This window comes from Bos taurus, chromosome 2, assembly GCF_002263795.3.
Source record: "Bos taurus isolate L1 Dominette 01449 registration number 42190680 breed Hereford chromosome 2, ARS-UCD2.0, whole genome shotgun sequence".
NCBI lineage: Eukaryota > Metazoa > Chordata > Mammalia > Artiodactyla > Bovidae > Bos > Bos taurus.
The window spans coordinates 111128999-111136039 of record NC_037329.1 but is presented as its reverse complement, the minus strand read 5'-3'; positions in this window follow the sequence as shown (position 1 = coordinate 111136039).

Sequence of the window (7041 nt, the reverse complement as noted above, 5' to 3'; positions counted from 1 at the left end):
ATTTAAAAATTGCAGACTTCCACCTCCCTTTGTCAATTTTAATACTTTTCCCACAGTGCATATCACCATATTTTTCTTATCTAGCTTGTTTATCACCATATTTTTTTTTAATCGAATTTGTCTAATCTTCCCAAGAGGATGCAAGCTCTCCACAGGCTGGGGACTTTTGGCACAGCCGCCAGAGCAGAGCCGTCTGCAGTAAACGCCCAATGTGATGAAGGATCGAATCCTCAGCTAGACTTCAAGATGCTCTGGGAACGGGAGATGCTTTGCATCACCCCACCCAGAATTATGTCCAGTCTCTCCTTTCGCTTCCGTCTGGCACTCGTAGAGGCACTCGTACACATTCGTAATTTCATTTAATTTATTAGGAACTCCATCCACTTCTAATTGAACATTCAGTCTGAATACTTAAAATGTCAGAAGGTATCTTCGCCACGGTGAAGGCTTCATTTATCAGTCTACCAGGAGTCTTGCTGAGACTACAAATCTCGCCTCGGAGGAGAGGCTGAGAGCGGAGTTTCTGCACCATCTTGTGGACAGAGTGGGAACTACACCTCCTGGACCGGTTTTTCCTGTGTTCCAGGGCCTGAGACTCGAGGCTTTTGTTTACCTCTCTCCTCCCCATCCTAAAAGCAATGCAACTCCTTCTCTCCTCACCATCTTGACGTCCAAACTCCTCCATGACTGGGAGTGTTTTAGATTGGTGATCTCCTTTTTCAGGAATAAATCGATTTCCTCCTGGCCCAAAAAACCGAGGGTGCCTGAGGTTTTGTCTTCTCCCAAACTGTTCTGCTTAGCAGCTTCACCCAATTCTAGTCAGTAAGTCAGGACATACTACAGGTAACTTCAGTGTTTCATGTGGAAAACAGCTACCCTACGAGGCACGATTTCCATGTCATCATGGAAGGCCAACCATCTCACCCACCAGCCTGTTGGAACTGCTATAATACGATACCTTTGATTTCACTATCAGAACTCAGGCTTCAGATTAAATACTCCTGGGAGAAGTGACAGCTTAATTTCCAATCATGTCAACTTACATGTCCGGTATCCAACCTTCAGGCATGTGTTAAAGAGTGAGGACAGAGGAAGGTCACTTGTCAGCCAGAAGGTGAAGTTTAAAGGCAGATCCCAAGGAGCAGAGCTTGGGACAAAGAAAGTTCAGCAGAGCCTTCAAATTCAACTTCACACACCCTACCCTTTGCTTCCTGCTCAGCCCAGAGTGATCTCACTACCTCCGTCCTGTGTATTTGGGCTTGAGGAGGGGAAAAGGGCAGATCAATCTTCATTTCTGAAAATTCAACATTAAAACAATTGATAAAGCAGTCCTATAACCCTTAAGAATCCCAAACTACAAATTAACTACAGCCACCAAAGTTTCACAAAAGACTGTGGACACAGATGGGTGGTTTGTCATTAACCCATGAGTTGTTTGAAAGGGGCTGGCACTTCCAAAGGATAAGAAGTTTCTTGAAGCACTTTAGCCAAGATGCAGGGGGGTTTTGTTTGTTTGTTTGTTTTTGTAAGATCTGTAAAGAACATGAAAGAGTGTGGGGTCTTGAGTAAATGTAAACAGGAAGGAGAAGGGAAGAGAATAAATATTTATTGAGAGCCTACTTATGGAAAGTTCTATCTAGACTTATTACACACATAATTATCTAAATTTAACAACTCTCTTTAGAGATCAGCTCTGTGACCTTGCACTAGTAATGTAACCTCTTCAAGCCTCATTTTCCTCATCTATAAAATGATTCTGATGCTGCAGAAAACTTTGATGATTCCTTAACACCTTAAGCTTAGAACTACCCTCTGGTCCCACAATTCCTAATCTGGTGTTACATCCCAAAGAAGTGAAAGCAGGAACTCAAGCAGATATTGTACACCAGTGTTCAATACAGCGTGGTTGTCGTTCAGTCACCCACTGGTGTCTGACTCTGTTCAACATAGCATTAGTCACCAAAAAATTGAAAAATGGGAGCAGCCCAAATATCCATAAACAGATGAATGAATAAACAGAATGTGCTACATTCATACATATAGTGAATCCAGCTTTTAAAAGGAATGAAATTCTGACACATTTTACAACATGGATGAAGCTTGAAAGCTGGGTGAAATAAGACAAACACGAAAGGACAATTGTTGTACATGCTGCTGCTGCTGCTGCTGCTGCTGAGTCGCTTCAGTCGTGTCCGTCTCTGTGCAATCCCATAGACGGCAGCGTACCTAGAATAGGTCAATTCAATTCATAGAGACAAAACACTGAACAAGGGTTACTGGAGGGCAGGGCAGGTAATGGGAATGATGCTAATGGGCACAGTTTCAGTTTGGGATGATGAAAAGTTCTGTAAATGAAGAGTGGTAATACTGGCTCAACCTTGTGAATATGTGAATTGCTCACTTAAAATGGTTAAAAGGCTAAATTTTATGTTACATGTTTTACCACAGTGATAAACAGAAAGATAGAGAATGATGCTGAGTTATTATTCAAAGTTGTGTAACTCAGGCTCCCAAAATCAATGTTCTTTTGACTATATTGTCTAATTCCAAAGGGGTTTTATTATGGATTTGTTAAATTTGATTCTGTGAGAATATCTTGAATAGATGTTGTGAATTAACTGTGGTGGTTTTATTAATTACTGAAGCACAGAAAGAAAAGACATGACCATGAATTTTTCCAAGTACACAATATGAAGTAGAAAAGAATCTTCCAGCTTTCCTCCCAAGCTGGACCAGGCATGTCACTAGGAGACCCCAGCAGAACACAAATTTTTCTTCTTCGGCAGTTCAATGAGAAAAGTCTCCATGATGGACTTTTTTTCCATGCACAGTGTAGAAGAATGACTTTTGTCCTCTACATTTAATTGAGATGGAACATTCCAGGGCCAAGAAAAAGCCATGCATTTGAGGATGAGTAAGCTGGACATTATGGGAATGATGGTTACAGGACGTAGCTATTTGCCAAAAATGCGGCCTATGGGATTTAAGGACTGTGTCACAGTGTTCCGCTTGATAATTTTTATTTAGATGAAATGAAAGTACCAATTTGATTTTCTTTTGAGGGGAAAAAATGTCCAAAGTACACTAGGATGTGTGTGTTGGGGGGGGGGTGGTCATGCAGGGGTGCTCCCCAACATATTCAGAGCCATGGGGAAGATGGGACATCACCCCCGACCCAGAGAACAAACAAGATGAACTAGCCTATGTTTCCCAGTGAACCAAACAAGGCAAGAGATAAGGGATAAATGTCCAGGTTATGCTTTCCCCCGGAAAGAAAATAAGCCAAGAGGACTATCACTCTGAAGACAAGTTACAGAATGAATTTCTCTAGATAGAGTACTTACCATATTTCCTCACCTCTTTCAAATCCTGCAGAAGTGCATAGTTAAGACAGAAAATAGAAAGGCCATAAAGTGAAGATTCAAATGGCTCTCCAGATGTAAGTCCATTTTAGGAGAAATTGCACTTGTGAGGATAGATAAAATTGGGAAACAGGAAGAAAAATGGGGAGCTTAAATGTTAAAGCTCAGTTGAAAAACCTTAATGGAGCACCCACATAGAAAAAATTGGGCTAGAGTCCATGAAATAGAGAATAAACATGATCTAAAAGAATATATGCACACACACACACACACACACACACACACAACTGAATCACTTATCTGCACATCAAAAATTAACACAATATGGTAAATCAACTGTACTTCATTAAGGGGGCTTCCCCAGTGGCTCAGCAGTAAAGAATACACCTGCAATACAGGAGACAGGTTTTATCCCTGGATTTGGGAAGATTCCCTGGAGGAGGGCATGGCAATCCACTCCAATCTTCTTGCTTGGAGAATCCCATGGACAGAGGAGCCTGATGGGCTATAGTCCATAGGATCACAAAGAGTTGGACATGACTAAAGCGACTTAGTCTGCATGCACACTTCATTGAAAATAAATAGAAAGAATAAACATCATCTACCGCCTAGAGTAATGAAAATAAAAACAAAAATAAACAAATGGGAACTAATTAAAAACTATTGCACAGCAAACGAAACCATAAGAAAAATGAAAAGACAACCCTCAGAATGGGAGAAAATATTTGCACATGAAGCAACTGACAAAGGATTAATCTCCAAAATATACAAGCAGGTCATGCAACTCAATATCAAGAAAACAAACAACCCAATCAAAAAATGGGTGGAAGATCTAAATAGTCATTCCTCCAAAAAAAGACCTACAGATGGCCAATAAACACATGAAAAGATGCTCAACATCACTAGTTATTAGATAAATGCAAATCAGAACTATAGTGAGGGATCATCTCCCACTCGTCAGAATGGTCATCATCAAACTATCCACAAACAATAAATGCTGGAGAGGGTGTGAAGAGTGTAGAGAAAAGGGAACCCGCTTACACTGTTGGTGGGAATGTGAACTGATCCAGCCACTATGAAGAACAACATGGAGGTTCCTTAAAAAACTAAAATAGAGCTAACTTATGACCCAGCAATCCCACTCCTGGGCATATATCCAGAGAGAATCGGAATTCAAAAGGATGCAAGCACCCCAGTGTTCACTGCAGCACTGTTTACAATAGCCAGACATGGAAGCAACCTACAAGTCCATCAAGAGGAATGGCTAAAGAAGATGTGGTATATATATGCAACAGAACATTAGCCAGTCATAAGAAAGGAAAAAGATAATGCCATTTGCAGTGACCTAGAGCTTGTCATACTGAGTGAAGTAATTCAGAAAGAAAAAGACAAATATCATATAATACCATTTACATGTAGAATCTAGAAAGACAGTTCAGATTACCTTATTTGCAAGTCACAAACAGAGTCACGGACTAGAAAACAACTTATGGTTACCAAGAGGGGAATGAGGGGTGGGATGAACTGGGAAACTGGGATTGACATATATATACTGCTACATATAAAACAGAAAACTAATGAGAACCTCCTGTATAGCACAGGTGACTCTACTCAGTGCTCTACGGTAGGTGACCTAAATGGGAAGCGACTCTAAAAAAGAGTGGATATATATGTAGGTATAACTGATTCATTTTGCTGTACAAAGAAACTAACACAATATTGTAAAGCAACTATATTCCAATAAAATATATATTAATTTAAAAATACTCCAAAATAAAATCAAAACAAACAAGAAAAAGAATAAGCATGATCCTCAACAGCCCAGTTTTTCATTTTTAAAAACCTAGTCTCATAAGCAGAAAATTATGTTGATTTGAATAGCTCATTAAATAAATAGCATAGAAAGTTCTATATGAAAGGTTGAATATATTTAACTCCTTAGTTTTGTTAAAATGGTAACCAGAAAATTTAAGTGGACATGAACCAGCAACAGTGAAGAAAATTAAAGGGGGTGGGGAGCTTAATGATAACTTAACACAGGTCTGGAAGTTAAAAGATGGCTGAAGACATGTTAAAATGAAAATAAGAAGAAATCACAGTCTGGTGAGTCTGTGTGGAAAGGCATCCATTTCAGGAAAAAAAAAAAAGTTGTCTATTCTGCCAATAGACAATCCCCAGTGAGGTTCAGAACTCAGAAACAGCAAGGAATGACGAATGTAGTGAAATGAAGGTATGTACAAGAAGCAGTTGCTCTGCCCCACTGCGCTCTTCTAAAATGCCTGGAAGCCAGACAGCATTTCCCACCCACCCAATTCCCTAAACACCAGAGAGGTCTCCTCAAAACAAATCAAAAGGCCCCCCTAGAAATATCTCTGCATTCTGGCATTCAGTTCAGTTCAGTTCAGTCGCTCAGTCATGTCTGACTCTTTGCGACCCCATGAATCGCAGCACGCCAGGCCTCCCTGTCCATCACCAACTCCCAGAGTTCACTGAGACTCACATGCATCGAGTCAGTGATGCCATCCAGCCACCTCATCCTCTGTCGTCCCCTTCTCCTCCTGACCCCAATCCCTCCCAGCATCAGAGTCTTTGCCAATGAGTCAACTCTTCGCATGAGGTGGCCAAAGTACTGGAGTTTCAGCTTTAGCATCATTCCTTCCAAAGAAACCCCAGGGCTGATCTCCTTCAGAATGGACTGGTTGGATCTCTTTGCAGTCCAAGGGACTCTCAAGAGTCTTCTCCAACACCACAGTTCAAAAGCATCAATTCTTCGGCACTCAGCTATCTTCACAGTCCAACTCTCACATCCATACATGACCACAGGAAAAACCATAGCCTTGACTAGACGGACCTTTGTTGGCAAAGTAACGTCTCTGCTTTTCAATGTGCTATCCAGTTGACAGGTACTGCCCACACACAGGACACTGTGTGTGGGCAGTACCTCACACTTTAATTTGAATGAACACAAGGCTAACCAGCCATTCAGGATAAAGACCTTTATTGCCTCACACTTTAATTTGAATGAACACAAGGCTAACCAGCCATTCAGGATAAAGACCTTTATTTTTTAATGACTCCAACCAATTTAAAGAAAAATGGGGTATAGATGAGAACTCAAAAAAAGAAAAAAAAAAAAAAGAAAACTCTAATTAGTAACTGCACCATAAAGCTAAATAAAGGAAAATTGTAGACCAAAATAAGAGCTATTAAATTTTTTTAACTGTCAACAGAACAAATCATCAAAAGAGTTGGAAAATAAAACCTTGATAACTTTACCAGAATCAGGTCCAAAATATGAGAGATAAAAAATGATGATATAAAAGATAGCAGAGAGGCATCCCTGGTTGTAAAGAATCCTCTTGCCAGTGTGGGAGACACAGGTTCAATCCCTGGTCCAGGAGTATCTCACACTGTGGAGCAACTAAGCCCATGCACCACAACAACTGAGCCTGTTCTCTAGAGCCCAGGAGCCACAACTACAGAAGCCCATGGGCCTAGAGCCCATGCTCTGCAACAAGAAAAGTCACAGCAACTAGAAGCCTGCACAGCACAACTGGAGTCGCCCCTGCTCCCTGCAACTAGAGAAAAAGAGAGAAAAGAAGCAATATACAGTCAGCCCTTTGTATCCGCGGGTTCCACATCCATAGATTCAACCAACCGCCAATGGAAAATATTCCAA